We start from the raw sequence: 16,622 nt of genomic DNA, 5'->3' as shown, positions 1-16,622 counted from the left end.
AATTCAATTAGTGTTTATTAGAATTTAACAGTTCTGCTCCAGGATGTTACATTAGCAATTCAGACATTTGGAGAACCTTTCAACTGAGATCAATTCAAAGCCTTTACAGGGAGGGTACATGTTTCTAAGTTTAGATTTTGCTAGCTGAGTGCTCTTTTAGGGAAAATAAATTTTAACCCTCTACAACCTAACCCCGCCTTTAGACGGGCTTCGATCTAAAAAATCGCCAAAAATCAATTTTCCAACCGATTTTTGATACTTAAAAAGCATTGGAAAGAAGAACTCTTTAAATTTTAGAAAATTTCAGGGTTGGAAGTTAATTTTTTTTTTATGTGACTTTGTCAATGTTTTTAAAAATGTCATTTTTTTAAGGGGTCAACTTTGGCTGTGTTTTTTACTAACATTTCCTATATTTTCAGTAAAAAGAAGTATGCAGTAATTTTTGTAGTGTCCCAGACTATGCCTCTACGCATTTTTTTGCAATTTAAATGATGATGGTACGATTCTATAGCAGAAAATGTGAAAAACATGCAAAAAATTGAAAAAGTGACTGTAAAAACATGAAAAAATTAGATAGGCGAAATGTAATTATATTAGGTGGTAGAGTAGGCCAAATACTACCAAAAACAAACATAAACTAAACAAGATAAAAGCAAATTAAAATACTAAAAATAGAACAAGAAAAGTAAAGTTTTTCGTAGAACAAAAGTTGCTCAAAATTACCTCCTGAACACGGGAAAAATAAATATTTTCGAAAAAAAAAATTTGGGCAGTAGAGGGTTAAGAAAAACCCCTAGATTTGCAATGATTAGTTTTCATAATATCTAAGTATTGACAAAAAAAATTGTTTGCGAAAAAAAAAGTTTTTGCGGAATTTAAGAAAAAATAAAAATATATTAAACGTGCTCATACTTGCTAAATTTGAATATGATTGCAGAAAAAAATATTTTAGATCGTTTTCAGTTGATTGGGCTTCTATCTTCATAAAAAAAAGTTTAAAAAAATTGTTTTGTCCCATGACTTTCAAACCGGTTTTGAAGCAGGAGAGGGTGGGGGCGATATAAACTTTGAAAAATATTTGCAACGAGCCAAACACAGCTTACAAAAACGTGTAATTTTGCAAGGTGTAAATTTTAAACTATTGTATTAAAAAATGTAAGATATTTGATGTAATTATACACAGTAAAAAAGTATATTTTTTTAACAACAAATTTTATGGTTCAATATTACCTCTTTTTGATGTAATTTTTCATCGAATTAAGCTAAAAAAGTAAATTTACACAAACAGATGTAAATTTATCATTTTTATTTTTAATATTACACATTTTCTGACACAAAATCTGTCAACATTCCCAGTTGTAATATTACCATGATTCATGTAAATGTGTTACTGTTTTTTTTTGCGACAAAAAAAAATTACACAAAAATGATGTTAAAATGAACCATGTTTATGAAAAAACAATAAACCTTTATTATACAAAAATCTCTTCACATTTCCCGCTGTAACATTCCAATGATATTTCATTGTGAATATAAGATAATTCGGTCAATGTAAAGTCAAACAAATGTTTTAAATTATTCAAAATGAAAAGATTTTTAAAGATTTAAAATAACGAAAAAAAAACATGGTTTTAAATGGCATTCCAATTTTTAAATTGTTTTATTGTAAAAATGGTATATCTTTTTTGTAAGTCCCTTTATTTATTATCACTCATTAAAAAGGAATGGATACATCTGAGAATAGGGACATCTTTAAAAAATGTTTCATTAAAACGATTTTTTTTTAAACTCAGGCAATTTTTAAATTTAAAATTTCGCTGAAAAATCTCCTAAATTGATTGTAAATTATAAAGTATACGTCGTATAACGCTTTTTATGCATTTCAAATCAAATAAGACATTTTTATCCTTTAACAAGTTTAGAATTTTGGGACCACAAACAAAACGGAAAAGTCTAGAAAAGATTTTCGTAATATCTTACAAATGTTTGAAAGTAGCATAACTGTAATTAATAACAACAGTAACAAAAGACTTTTGTGGAATTGAAAAGATTAATTGTTCCATTCAACGCAAAACTTTGTTGATTATATTTAACAACGATTTTGTTGAGTCAAACCTCGTGAAGGCTGATTTTTATTTTTGTTTTCAGGATATCATTCAAGATTTTTCTGCAAACTTTTCATTTTATTACATTTTTTCTTTGTAAAATACTGTTTTTTGAGAAAAAAAATCAATTTTCTTGAAAATATAAATAAAAATTTGGTATATAGATTTCTTAAGGGTTTTCGTGCATTAAAATCGTTATTGGAAAAATATGTTTCAAAAATACTCATTTTTTCAAAGATTGCAAAGAAGGTAATGATGCGAAATTAGTGAAAAAAATTACATTATCAGAATTTTAAAGTTATTTATATTTAAAATTTTAGTATATTTAAATCTTTTTTTTTTTTCATGAAAATTTTCATATTTTTCATTAATCTAAAGAGGTGTGCTACGTGATATCTAAATTGCAAATTTAAAAAATAGTATTTTCAAAAGATAAGATCTTTTGAGAAAAGTAGGGTATATTCATCTTTAATGTCACAGTAAACAATTGAGTAAATCTAGAGGGAGTAAATTTAGAAGGTGGAATATTAACTCTTTTAAGATGTAATTTTACCTCAATTTAGACATAAAAAGTGACATTACACCAGAAAAATGGTAAAGTTACAAATTTTCAGTGGTAAAATTACACATTTTTCTGACATAAAAGAATTCGTTTCGTCGAATGAACATTTCACCGAAGGTTATTTTGCCGAAGAGACATTTCACCTATTTTTTTTTGTTTTAAAAATCATGGGAAAAGCGTTGTATTGATTTTTGGATACAAAACTACAAAATCGAATCATTTTAGGATTTTTTCTACAAAAATTGTGAACTTTAAAAGTCAGCACTTGAAACTTATTTCGAAAAAAATCGTTTTTTTTTTGATAATTATTTGAGAGTGAAGCTGAAGATACAAAAAAGAAACATCATGTTTAATTTTCGATTTTCTATGATTTTCGAACATTGAGCAATCTTAAGAGGGTTTCGAATTGAGGGATGGCTGTTAGGAAATGTTACAAAAATTGGGGAAGGGGAGAGGAGTAAAAAACAATTTTGTTACGTAACTTTTTTTTTCATATAAGCACTCATAAAAAAAATGCAAAAAGACCTTGTGTCTACTAATTTTTTTTAAAAAAAAAGAGGGGAGGGGCTCAAAAATCCAAAATTTTGCGTTACGTACTAAAAGAACGTCCCTCTTGCAATATTATGTTTCTAGTAGAATCTTTGAAAGCCTGAAGAAGTTTTTTTTTAATAGCAAAATTAATAAAAGTTACTTCAAATAAGTTATCCTCGGTTATCACCAATTACATTATCAGCTTTTGATAACGATAACGATAACAAAACTCGACATTTTTGAAGTTGATGTCAGTAAACGTTTCGGTTTCATCAAGGTATGGTAGATTAGGACTCCCTGAATGCGTTCAAATCGACAGAATTTGATTTTAGTAAATTTTCTGCGAAAGAATAAAGTTGCAATTTTTTTAAACTTGTGGAACTTTTGGCGATCTAGCTACTTAGGTGTTCAAAATTAAGCTTTTAAATAGATCCATTCATTACAACATTCATTTTGATGAAAATTTCTTATTCAATTCTTAGATTCTTATTCATAGATTGATATCGCGATAGCTCATTATTCAGCATCGTTTGGTATTTAATGCTTAATCATCTTAGAAATTTGAAATTCATGTTCAATGATCTAAATTTTGTCTTGCAAAAATAATTCTTTTCAAAAAACCCTGCTTACAATTGTCTGAAATCGATTCCCAAGCTTTCCATTCCCTAGTTTGCTTTCGTTTCCCGCCCAATTATACTTCCAATGAGAATTAATGTTCCATCGATACCAATCTGAATAATTATTCTCATCGACAAGTCACCAACTCGATAACAAAAAAAAAGCAACCTCAACTAGTCTGGCATCCCTTTCCCCACCCACACCGAACATCCAAACACCGTTCGAAGCGGATTTCCTTTTCATCAACCCACCCTTCCCCCTCATTTCTCACCATCCAACTTTTCCACTCTCTCCTCACCTTCTGTTTTTTTTTTATCACGATGGTGAGTAAACTGCGCCAATTTGCCAACTACCCTCCCCATCACCTCTTTTGTACTGACCCAGCTCAATGCCTTCTGAAGCCTGCAGCATGACCAGACTACTAGATCCAGCAGAGCAGGACTAGCAGCCTTCTAGCTTATCATCATTTCGCCGCTGCAAATTTCAAAGATTTTAATCGACCATTCGACGCAAGGTGGTGTAAGGCGGGGGAAGGTGAGGCAAAATGGGCTAGCGTCGATGCTCTGCACTTTAATGTAGTTTAATTTGTACTGTAGAGTAGAGTGGATTTTTTTTGCTTGTTTCAAGACTTTGTCTTCCGCAGCAAAGTGTTTCGTAGCATTAATTTTCCTTTTGTTCTTCTTCTTCTTTTTACTTTTCGGAGCTTCGCTCGGTCGAACATTCCCCAGCGCCGGCCGGGCTGCGAGAGCGAAGAAGTGCTCTGCGTAGAGGAATTTGAGGAATTTTATCCGCACCGGAATGCGTCGTTTTTCGGGGCTGCTGCAGAAAATGTGTGTGTGTGTTTTCTCGGCGAAACTTGACAAAGCACCACTACCACGCTGCTCCACTGCTCCACTTGGCTCAAGTTTGAAATTTTTGGCTCTTGAGCCAGATTGCAAGCCCATAAACTGCAGCCGTTCTAATATATTCGAAAATTACTGCAAAGTTTCCGAAACATATTGTGCCACCCCTGGGGGAAGGGGGGGGGACACGTGCTCGGCGGGGTTTTTGGCATGCGGCCAACCTCCCAGGACCGGGATCTGTTCTCTGTTCTCTCTGAGGCTCTGGTGTGAGCGCAGCCATGATATGGCGTTTTGGTTGCAAAGTTTTGCAGGAAGTTTTTATTTTTTGCTCGTTTTGTTGACTTTTGCAAGTGATAGCCATTAAAATGTGGGATTGTTTGTTTGGAAAGTGGTTTTGTGCACAGAATTGGTGTTTGGAGCAAATTTGGGATTAAGCAGAAGAAATTTAATTTGAATAATTATTTCTTTTATATTAAATACTGGTCGATTTAATTTCTTAAACTTTCGAAAAGTAGTTGAAATTGAACTAAAAACCAAAGCTCGTGAAAAAAGGGGAATTGGCATGGAAATTTCCCCCTTTTTCAAGCTTGGGTGTTAAGGTGTTACAAAAATGCCTTTTTTGGTCTGTTAGCTGTAAAGAATTGAATTTTCTACAAGTATCTCACGTTTTTTGAAATTTGAAAGATGGTAAAGTTGTACAAAACCTAGTATCTCCATTTTTTAATTCGATTTTTCTATTACAAAATTCACCTTCGGGTACCACCTTGAAGAGACGAATGCACAATGGTGTAAAATCTCTATAATAAATCAAAAAAAAAAAAAAAAAAAAATCAATATTTTCTTGCATTGTTTTCTTTATTTTAAAGCCTTTTTAATAAAGCTTGGATTTTTTAAATCTAGCAAAATATCAGTGAAGGAGTAAAATTTATTTTACTATTTTTTTTTTTAATTTTTGAACAGCAAACAATCCGATGGTAAAATCATATGCAAAAGCATGCACATTACCTTTGTCATAAAAGACACGTGATATTACCCACTGCATGTACAATTGTCGTCAACACAAAAAAAAGTTGCAACCGACGGGATTCAAACCCAGCACCAACAGTAAGGACTGACGCCTTAGCTCGCTCGGCCATCAGACCGATGAAGAGTGAAAAGGATAAACGCATATATGAGCTTGAAATTTCGATCAAGTAAGTTTCCCATAGGGGGATGGCGTCGCTATTTTTAGACCACGTTTTCCACTTTTTCGCATCGAAACCGACTACTTTATCGACTTCATTTTGCTGGGCGAGATAGGAGGCCGTCTATTTTTAGACGATGACTCAGCACTTTTACACTCTTGCGCTTAAAAAAACCAGGTGGCAGCACGATGTAACGCCACGTCCCTATACTGATGGCTACATATTTCAAGGTGTAATATCACATAAAAATTCATAAAATAATGCAAAAAAAATTTTACACCGATGCCTTTTCAGAAGACAATGAAGTACATTTATGTAAATGAAATCGTCCCAAATCATTTTCAAAACATCATGTTTTTAGAATTTTTAGATTAATTTAGCCACGTTTTGAACACTGTAGAGTTTTTTTAAATATGCCTTTGTTTTTAATTTTTGAGTAAATAATTTGGAAATTATTCAAAATAAAGTAGCTAAATATGAAAACACTATAAAACTAGAAATCACATAAGTGAATTTTTGGACTAAGACTAAGACTAAGAATGATTTAAATCCGCACTTGGACTTGCTCGAAACGGTCACAATTTGGTGTCACAGATTCGAACAAAACAATTTAAATGGGCTAAAAACAAAATTTAAAAAAACCTGCTTAAATCATTTTATACATTGGGAATGGGAGCAATTCTCTAAGAAATCGGCAAATTTTTTTGCTTATTTTATATATATTTTCGTTTTTTGAATATTTTTTCGAAAATCGAAATTCTGAATTTCTTATTTTATTTAATTTTGATCGAGATATGACCACTTAAAATTTGAATATAACTAAAAATTTGTAGTTTTACGATTTTTTTATTTTTTTTTCCATGATTGTCCATTTCTGAAAAATTGTTTTCGTACAGTTTTAGAAAATTTCCTTCATTTCGTCTAAGGTACATTGAAGACTGGACCTTGCTGAGATATAGCGAATAAAAAAAGGGAAAATTGAAGTGTTCAAAGTCTCACTTCAACAGCATCTCATTTTCTTATGTCAATATCACAGCCAGTAATGGTCAAAATTGAATAAAACATTTTAATTTCAGAAAAAAACATTTGAAAAAAGCTTAACATTCAGTTGCATGCCCTTTTAAAATATTAGTCCTGATCTAAAAAAATTCAAAATATCTGGAGCCTTTTTTTAAAAAAAAGGGTCTAATAAACAATATTTTTTTCAATAGGTTTTTCCTTTTTGGGTGTTTTTTAATACCCCTGACTCAATGCTGTATCGAAAACTCTTAAAAAGCTGATTTTCTAAATGTGATTTATTGAACCTTTTCAAAAAAAAAATATAGATATATTTTTTTTCATGAGATTAGAAAATTTTACAAGTTTTTAAGTTTTTCGATTTAAAATTAAAACTGTATTCATAAAAAATGTTTGGGTAAGATTTACATTTTTTTCAAATTTTTTTTTTCGATTATAGCTCGGCAAATTCATACTTCTCTAAAAACATATGAAAAAAAAGAATAAAAAATACGAATTTCAGAACTACCTTTTGACACATTTTTTTTATTTATGTTTGAAATTTAGTTTCAATTAGCATTTTGGTTCTAGAAAAATTATAAAAAAAAGTTACATAATTTTATGATGCAACACTATTTTTAAACCTTAAAACTCCAATTTGTTTTGATAAGGAGTACCGTTTTCAAGTAAAAGACACAGTGGGCAAAAAACAAAAAAGATAAACTAAGAAAATGTGGCTTTTTTGACTGTGTCGATTAATTTCAGATACATAAAGTACACAAATAAGTGTTTGAGCTGCTTTCAACGACTGCAAGCCGAAAATCCATCTGAAAAAAGATAAACTAAGATTTTTCGATATTTATCTTTCGATATTTTAAATTTAAGAAAAATCCTATCCTTCGAGAAAAAATATTTTCAATAGAATAACTTTTAAAATGCCCAAAATTGGAGTGATTTGAACTTGATCCGCAAACCCATTCTAATTACACAGTGCAGCAGACTCGATTATTCGAAGGCTGATTGTCAAGCATAAATATTACCTCTTAAATACTCTAAAGTGATTTACAATTTTTAAATCCAAGATGGCGGCCATAATGACGGTGATGAAATATTAGGAAAAGGCCTTTTGTAATTTTGTAAGGCAACAAAAAATCAAATTTGACTAAAATGAGGTCGCAGAACTTGTATTTGATGTTAAAAATAAGAAAAAAAATACTGGACAATTTTTTTTCTTGATTCGATTATCCGATATCCCATACAAACCTTCGAAAAATCGAACCTTGGATAATCCAAAATTCGGATAATCGAGTCTGGACTGTATATGAAATTGTATGTAGGTTTTTATGCTAATGATGCAAAATTGCTTCTTTTGTTAAAAACAAATGACTCACACCGTTTCATCCAAATGTAAACACACACACACACACACAAAACGATTAAATTAATATAAAAAAAAACCAAAATAATTCAAAAGGCCTTTTCATAAATCTTTACTCGTCACCCTTTAAATAAATAATAATAACAGGAATACATATTGCACTAAATGCTATCAATCCCAACTTGAAAAATTTCATAAAAATCTCTTTCCTCCACCACCCTCCACGACCAGGTGGCTTTGATTGCATTTTCGCAAAACCCGGAAATTGCCCGCACATCTCATCCTTGTTTACGCGCGGTCCTCCCCTTCAAGAAACAACAAAAACAATGTCAAACCACTTTGTCACAACTGCTTTACGCTAACAATAACACACACACACACACACTCGTGTCACCTGCAGCAACAATCCCAAAGTGCTGTTTTCTCTCGACCTCTGCAGCGCAGGGAAATAATTAATTACGACACATCTTCATTTCGCACCCACACAACCGACCAACTGGCGGTGTTCACATTAAATTAAACAATTTGTTCCCTACAGCACTTCCCCCGACGACGAAAAAAAAAATATAGCAACAAAAAGAACCAGCACGAAAATTATCCCGCCCATTTCCCGTGGTAATTATCCACAACCGCGCCAAAGTCACGTCACGGCCGCGACCGTGAAAAATTGGCCAGCGTGGGGAAATCTCTTTGCCAAGACATAAACAAACAAATTCGCAACAACAACAAAAAAAGTGGGGGAAAGAAATCCGAAACACGTCGGGAAATAATAATGATCCTCGCAGGAAAAAAAGACAAGAAAAAGCAAAACAGGTAACAGAGACATCAAGTGCAATCAATTTTCCGTCAGCTGTGAAAATGTCACATTTGTTTCGTTTTTCCTCTTGTTTTTGTTTTCTTTTTTCTGAAACCAAAGCAGGCGTGCAGCTTTTTGTTAAGGGGAAGTGCGGTAAAAAGACCGCGAGAAAAAATATGGTCACTGGGATTTGACAGGTCGACATTAAACATCTCACCTGGCTTGCTGGGATCGGGCGCGATTATGGGTGGTATAATGGTTGACGCCCGGCTGGCGATATTTATGACAATCCCGGCGTTCTATCAGAAGGTGCACAATCCATCTGTTTTTGGGGATTGAAAAGTACTCTCTTTGCGAGCTGAAGAGTGAAAATTTCGGGGAATTTTTATTAGATTTTTATTTATTTATTTTTGCAATTTTGAATATATTACTCAGTTTGGAATCTTTATCGCAGAGTCCAAAGCATGTTTTTATGGACATGCGAGTTTTGCCCCCTATTCAAATGTTGCTCCAGAAACATCGAGAGCCTGTCACATGAACCCTCTTCTGTCGAAATTTTGATTTCTGAGAATTCCAATTTGCCCAAGCTCAGCTTCTTAATTTTTGTATTATAATGCATTTGAGTTTCTCGTTTTTCTAAAAGGTATTTTGCTTATTGACTCTTTTTCCTGTTGAGTATTTTTCATATTTTTTCAGTCGTATATAGGGGAAATATACCCATTTTAATCACTCTAAGCCGGTCGACCAATTCTCATCACTGTAGCCGTTTTCCGCTATTAAATCAACATTTTCAGATGTATCAACAATGAAGAGTTGCTTGCTCACTTTTAGTTGAGCTATTCATTACTTTGGAACAGTCAAAAACACTTTATGAATGCTGTAATTCATGATCAAAGTACTGATAGGCCGACAATAGAAATAGGCTGAAAAAGGGTATAGTTCCCCTATGTGGTATAAAATAAAATCATTCGAAAATTGCGCAATAACAAAATCCAGAGATTTTTTTTTAAAAAGGACTCCTAGGCCATTGCAAATTTTACTTCAAGTTTTTGCCCCCCTTCTCCTTTAAAAAATCCCCAAAAGATCAGGGGAAAAATATTTAAATTTTCGTTAAAAAAAAACGTACAACTGACTATGAAATACTTAAAACACATTTATAACGTTTTTTTAATTCTTAATCAAAAAGGGCACTTTTGAGTTTTGGGATCAAAGAACTTTAGAGAAAATAATATTTTCATAAATTCACTATATATTTTATTATTTTGCAAATTTTTGATAGTAACATAAATGTAACAATGTATAAACGATTTTGGGATACTCTTTGGCTCCAAATTTTGAAAAACGGGCTTGAAATTTTAACATATTTTACCCCCTTTTTTTTCTGTCTGAGTAATCTACCACTTAAACCTGATTATAGGTCTATTGTAGGATTGCCCAATTTACTGTTGTTGGGCCTTTCTGTTGACTTCGCACGCAAACACCATTGTATTGGATGAACGCGTGTGTCGACCAGCCGAAAAGCCGTAACTCTTGTAGACCACCTTCCATGCGTTCTTCTTTATATTGTGCATCGCTAGAACCAGAGCAGTATTGTATTGCTATATAAGCTCTTCTCAGCGCGCGGCCAAGCTTCTTACACAGCACCGCTAGGTTCTGAGCACAACCTTTGCACCGGGTGATAAATGCTAGGCGATTATTTGCACTCGAAAAACGCTTGGAAGGTTGGGTCCCCCCTTATCGACGTTGACCAGAGCCGAGGGACAAAAACTTAAAAGAAAATGTATCGACTTATTTCAGCTTAAAATAAAGATAATATTTTTTATAAGTAAAAAATGTTTAAAACAATGCAAAGTCATTTAACAAAAGTTAAACTAGAATGCTCATTATATTAAAAAAGAGTCTTTCTTTCTAGTTTTTTATTTTATTTTCAAAGGTTGACGGGACTTTTTCCAAAAAAAAAACACAACTTTTTATCGAAAAGTTTAAGAAATGCAACTTGCTTGTAAGTTCAGAATGACAAACAATTTATTTCAGAGAATACTGTTACTCAAATTTTGTTTCAAGTTTTTGTCAAAAAGTAAATCAAAAAATTAGGGAGCAAAACAAATTTTGCTTGAAATTTAAATTGTTCAGAAATTTTTTTTTTCAATTTTTTACGATTTAGAATATATTGTTAAATGTTTATTTTTTGCCTTTTTTATAAGATATGGACATTAAAATGGTTTGCATTTTGGGACCACAGATGTAAAAAAGACTTTTTGCAATTCCGTCGTGAAACTACTTACTTTTCCTGTCATTCTTGAACGACGAAATAGCCTACTTTTCTGTACCAAAAATAACAGAATCGAATAGCAACACTTTTCAAAATAAATGCTGAAAAGTTCTACTTTTCAGCACTGAAATGGGTGCTGAAAAGTTGAACTTTTTAGCACTTGTTTCGAAAAGTAACACTTTCCAATTTTTTTTTGATTTAAACGATTTATTGACAAAATACATGAAAATTTGACTTAAAATTTCACTCAATGGGTGTTTTTCGGAATTGCAAAAAATGTTGAATGGAACTCGTTGCAAAACTTGATTTTTTCAGCACTCTTCGTATTGATCCAACTCGGTGAACCTCGTTGGATAAATGTACGACTCGTGCGGAAAAAATCCTCTTTTTGCAACTTGTTGCATAAACTACTATTTACGAATTTTAATTAACATCAAAATAAATTTAAAAAAAAAACGTGTTTAGGTAAAAGGATGTAAAAAACTAAGCAGCTTTATTTTGAATCCAAAAATCGTTCTGCAAGGATTCGCTGATCATTAATTGAAAACCCGACAAACACAGTTTTTGCCTTCCTCACCTTACTGAGGAAAGGCTATAAAATCACTCGAAAAATGAACTTCTTAATTTGACCTCGTAGACCTACCTTCACGTATACCTATCGACTCAGAATCAAATTCTGAGCAAATGTCTGTGCGTGTGTATGTCTGTAAGTCCGTGCACCGAAAAAAATGCACTCGATTATCTCCGGACTGGCTGAACCGATTTGGGCCGTTCTGGTCTCATTCGATCCGTCTTAGGGTCCCACAAGACCTATATTAACTATTATGAAGTTTTGTTAAGTATTTCAAAAGTTATGCTTAAAAAACGATTCTGGCTAAAGTTTGAAAGATTGTAAAAAGGGTGGTTTTTGTAAGAAAACCCGTCTGATCATACATTTTTAGAAAGGTATTTGAAAGACCTTTCTAATGAGCCCAAAACATTGAAGATCTGATAACCCTATCAAAAGTTATGAGCACCTAAGTGTCATTTGTACACATTTCAGAGGCCGGATCTCAAATATTTTTATGAAAAAGTTGTCCGGATCTATCATGCTACCCATCGTTGGATAGGTAATCAAAAGACCTTTCCAACGAGCCCACAACATTGAAGATCTGATAACCCTATCAAAAGTTATAAGCACTTAAGTGTTATTTATCCACTTTTTTGAGGCCGGATCTCATATTTTTTATGAAAACGTTGTCTGGATCTACCATGCGACACATCGTTAGATGGGTAATCAAAAGACCTTTCCAACGAGCCTAAAACATTGATGATCTGACAACCCTATCAAAAGTTATAAGCACTTAAGTGTTATGTATCCTTTTTGTTTTGGCCGGATCTCATATATTTTGATGGAAACGTTGTCCGGATCTATCATGCAACCCATCGTTAGATGGGTAATCAAAAGACCTTTCCAACGATGCCAAAACATTGAAGATCTGACAACCCTATTACAAGTTAGGAGTACTTAAGTGTTATTCATCCACCTTTTCGAGGCGGATCTCACATATTTGGATGGAAACGTTGTCCGGATCTATCAGACGACCCATCCTTGGGTGCGTAATCAAAATTCCATCCCAACGCAATTTCTTTTTATTTTCTCGTTGGGCCGAGATGGCCATCGAACCTAGCACACCATAATTTGACAACGGGACGGTAAGAAGGAATTTATTGAAAAGATTAAGCAATTACATTTAAAATGTTTTATTATTCACAAATGGAACGTTTCTGGAGCAAAATGTCTATCCATTCCAGGCCCTAGTTGGTGTCGCTTCCTTCGTTAGATAGCTACTGCTAATCCGGATACTGAGTATCACGTGCTTTAGCTGCTGCAACCGACGACTTCTGGTGAACATCCGGAGGCTTGCGTTCGAGGACCTAAGTCGGCTTACGAATATTTGAGAAGTTGCAGCTGCTGACGCCTATTCTAAGGCCGGAACGGACATCGATACGGTGTGCAGGGCTAAGCATTTATGCTGCTTAAGTCGCGGTCACTATGTAGCATTGCGAAGATTCGGGCACTGGGCAACGTGTAAATGGGACGGCAAAATTTTATCCGTCGGGGCCACAAAGAACAAATTCAAGTTTGAAGTGTCGTTTCATGTTTCGCGCTAATCCTGTAAAAATAAATCAAAATTATGTTTAGAAACCAGCAAACAACATAATTTTTATACTTACATAAATGAGTAAGAGAAGTTGCCTTCCGCTTTGGACCCATTCTGAATAATTCATTTATTTTTAAGTTTTTCTCCCAGTTTTGCTTCACTGTTTGTCTCGTCTTAAGAAATTAAATTAAACAAACGATGTAAACAACGGTAGGCTCCAAATATTCATCTGTCATTCTCCTGAACAACACCGAAGCTCTGACAGTGACAGTTGATTAAACTGTTATACAACTTTATCCTGAGAGTTAAGGGAGCGTTCTTTTATTACGTAACGCAGTTAGGGAGGGGAGGGGTTTTCAGCGTCTGTTACGAAATGTTACAAAAATTGGGGGAGGGGGGGTGTGATGAAAAATGATGTTACGTAACGCAAAATTTTCATATAAGCATTCATAAAAAATTGCAATAAGACCTTGTGTTACGCGTGTCAGGGGGGGTAGGGGGGGATCGCTCATCTGTTACGATTTATTACGAAGGGGGGGAGGGGGTCAAAAATCCCAAATTTTGCGTTACGTAATAAAAGAACGCTCCCATTAAAGGCTGCGTGCTTAGGGCATCTCCACCGCAGAGATCTCATTGCGTGGCAAACCTATCGGTTGGATCCCCAGTTTTAGCTTTGCTCCGTACCTAATGCACGTTTTCGCACCGCTGGGAGCTAATTTGGCCTACCGCGGGGATCTAATTTATTCATTTTCAAATTCTAGCCGTTTTGTTGATCGAAATCAATGAAACTATATTCTAGCATGATAGAACATGCTTCTGATTGCATTATATGTCCAAATTGATTGCGTATATCAATAAAATATCATTTTCGAAATTTTAAAAGAGTTCATCCGATTTGCTTCCGACATGTTTGCACCGCAACTTTCGCACCGCGGGTAGCAAAGGTAAAGCTGAACTAGCATTCGAGTTCATCCAGCGAAGAAAAAGTTCATCGGGGATCCGTCGAGTAGCCAAGATAGGTGCTCGAGAAGTCCCCGAGCTGCGGGTGGCAAATTTTTTCAGCGATTTTTTGAATTATTTGTATTTGTTTTGGTTGTTGTTTTTGTCTTCAAAATGGCTTAGTTGCAATATGGTGCATTTCTAGAGTTTTTTTTTTTATTAGGTCCTATAAACATATGAAAGACAATAGTTTATTGGTCCTTTAAAAGAAAAATTCTGGATTTGAACAAGAAAATCCAAAAGAAATAAAATTTAAGTTTCAGTAAATAAATGAAGATGCTAGTGAAGATGCATTTAATTTGAATACCGAATTTGAGTGAATATTAAAGAAATCTGGAGTTTGGTTCAAAACGACTTAAATTTAAATTTAATAATTGTGGGAAAAAATATTTCTTTGTATTATTTTTGCCTTCCTCACCTCAATGAGGAAAGGCTATAAAATCACTCGAAAAATGAACCTTCACGTATACCTATCGACTCAGAATCAAATTCTGAACAAATGTCTGTGCGTGTGTATGTCTGTAAGTCCGTGCACCGAAAAATATGCACACGATTATCTCAGGACTGGCTGAACCGATTTGGACCGTTTTGGTCTCATTCGATCCGTCTTGGGGTCCTACAAGACCCTAGTTAATTTTATAAAGCAGAAAAGTACTTCAAAAGTTATGCTAAAAAAACGATTTTAGCTAAACTTCGGAAGACTGTAAAATGGGTGGTTTTTATAATAAGTGTTATTACACACAAAAAAATATTACGGTAATGACAAAAGTATCTTACTTTTGAATTAAAAAGTGGTCAAAATTTGCTGCATTAAAAGTTTTTTTCTTGTTTTGAAAATGAAAACTTTTACTGCTACAGTGTTTGAAATTCTCATTGCTAACTGATTTAAAAGTTTTAACTTTTAATTCGAGTGTATAATTTCTTTCATTTTGACGTTCTCGTGAAACCGTGTACGACTAAGTCCAAAATGTAAACAAACGTTTAGGTGATTCCGGTGGTTAGTGAGTGGTGGTCCACGACGTCAATCAAAACAGAACGCGTCCGCAGCCAGGACTTGGACGCGGATACCTTCGAAAGAGGATGGTGCGGGTGCGTAACAAGGTTGGGGGATTAGGGGAAAGTTGGTTTTCAAAAGAATAAGGCCAGCTTCCTGCCGGATCTGCAGCTGTTTCACGATCAAAATGGGTAAGAAGGAAGCTTGGGTGTTTGGTGGCGTTTGTGTTTAATTTTGTTTGTTTTTGTAGGACGCCGTTTATGCGGATGTGAACTTGCACCGGTTGTATTCGGTGGTGGTGGCCCGGGGTGGGTAGACGAGATTGAAGTTGAAGCAGATTTACATCCGCTTTTTTAACAAGTACGATAAAGTTAATTTTAACGGCGAGGAGAAGGATCCGACGGAAGAGGGATACGACAAGAAGCGGCATAATCGGAGGTGGTCAGCGCGGATGTTGCACTCGGTGCCGGCGGTTTACGACCATCAGCAGCATTATGTGCCGGAAGTGATGACGGGACAGTGTGGGATGTCCTGAGGGTCCGCAGTCCATTTCTCGGTGCGGGACATGTTTGACGAGTATAACCTAAACATCCGGAAGAACAGTTTGCACCAGTTCTTCAAGGACCGTCTGTACGAAAACCGCAGGTCCTGAAGATGTCGTACTTGGAACCTGATCAAGAACATCTACCTGGAATACCGAAGAAGTCACCGGTGAGTATTGAGAATGCGTTCAGTGTCTAGCCAATTTCATTTACTTTTAAACTCTTTCAGCAACTCCCGCCCGCAAACGCTCATCTCGCAACGGCGCAGCTTCGGCCGGATGAACTGGCAACATCTGTGTCATTCTCGAAGGAGGACGAAGTGATAGGGAACTATCGGTTCAGGCGCTTCACTTCCTAGCCGGAAACGTCGACTTCCCTTCCCGAATTAACAACCAATGGCCAACTCCTCCAAACCTGTCCAGTTGATGGCCGGCAACGAGACCACCCTGTTCTCTACATCGCTGTCGCGCTTCAAAATGAAGGCCGCGATGTTGCTGCCCAAAGAAACGTCCATCCGTAACCTGCTCAACCCACGGAAGTTGGACAAACATAAGCAGCAGTTTTAATATTAAAATAAACATAAAAATAGAAATAAAATTCATCACATTTTTCGAAAATCATCACTGTAGTGCTAAATGTAATTTATTCTTGCCATAAAA

Source organism: Culex pipiens, chromosome 1 (assembly GCF_016801865.2).
Source record: "Culex pipiens pallens isolate TS chromosome 1, TS_CPP_V2, whole genome shotgun sequence".
In the NCBI taxonomy this organism is placed as follows: domain Eukaryota; kingdom Metazoa; phylum Arthropoda; class Insecta; order Diptera; family Culicidae; genus Culex; species Culex pipiens.
The sequence above is the reverse complement of the archived record's forward strand: the minus strand, read 5'-3'. Positions refer to the sequence as shown.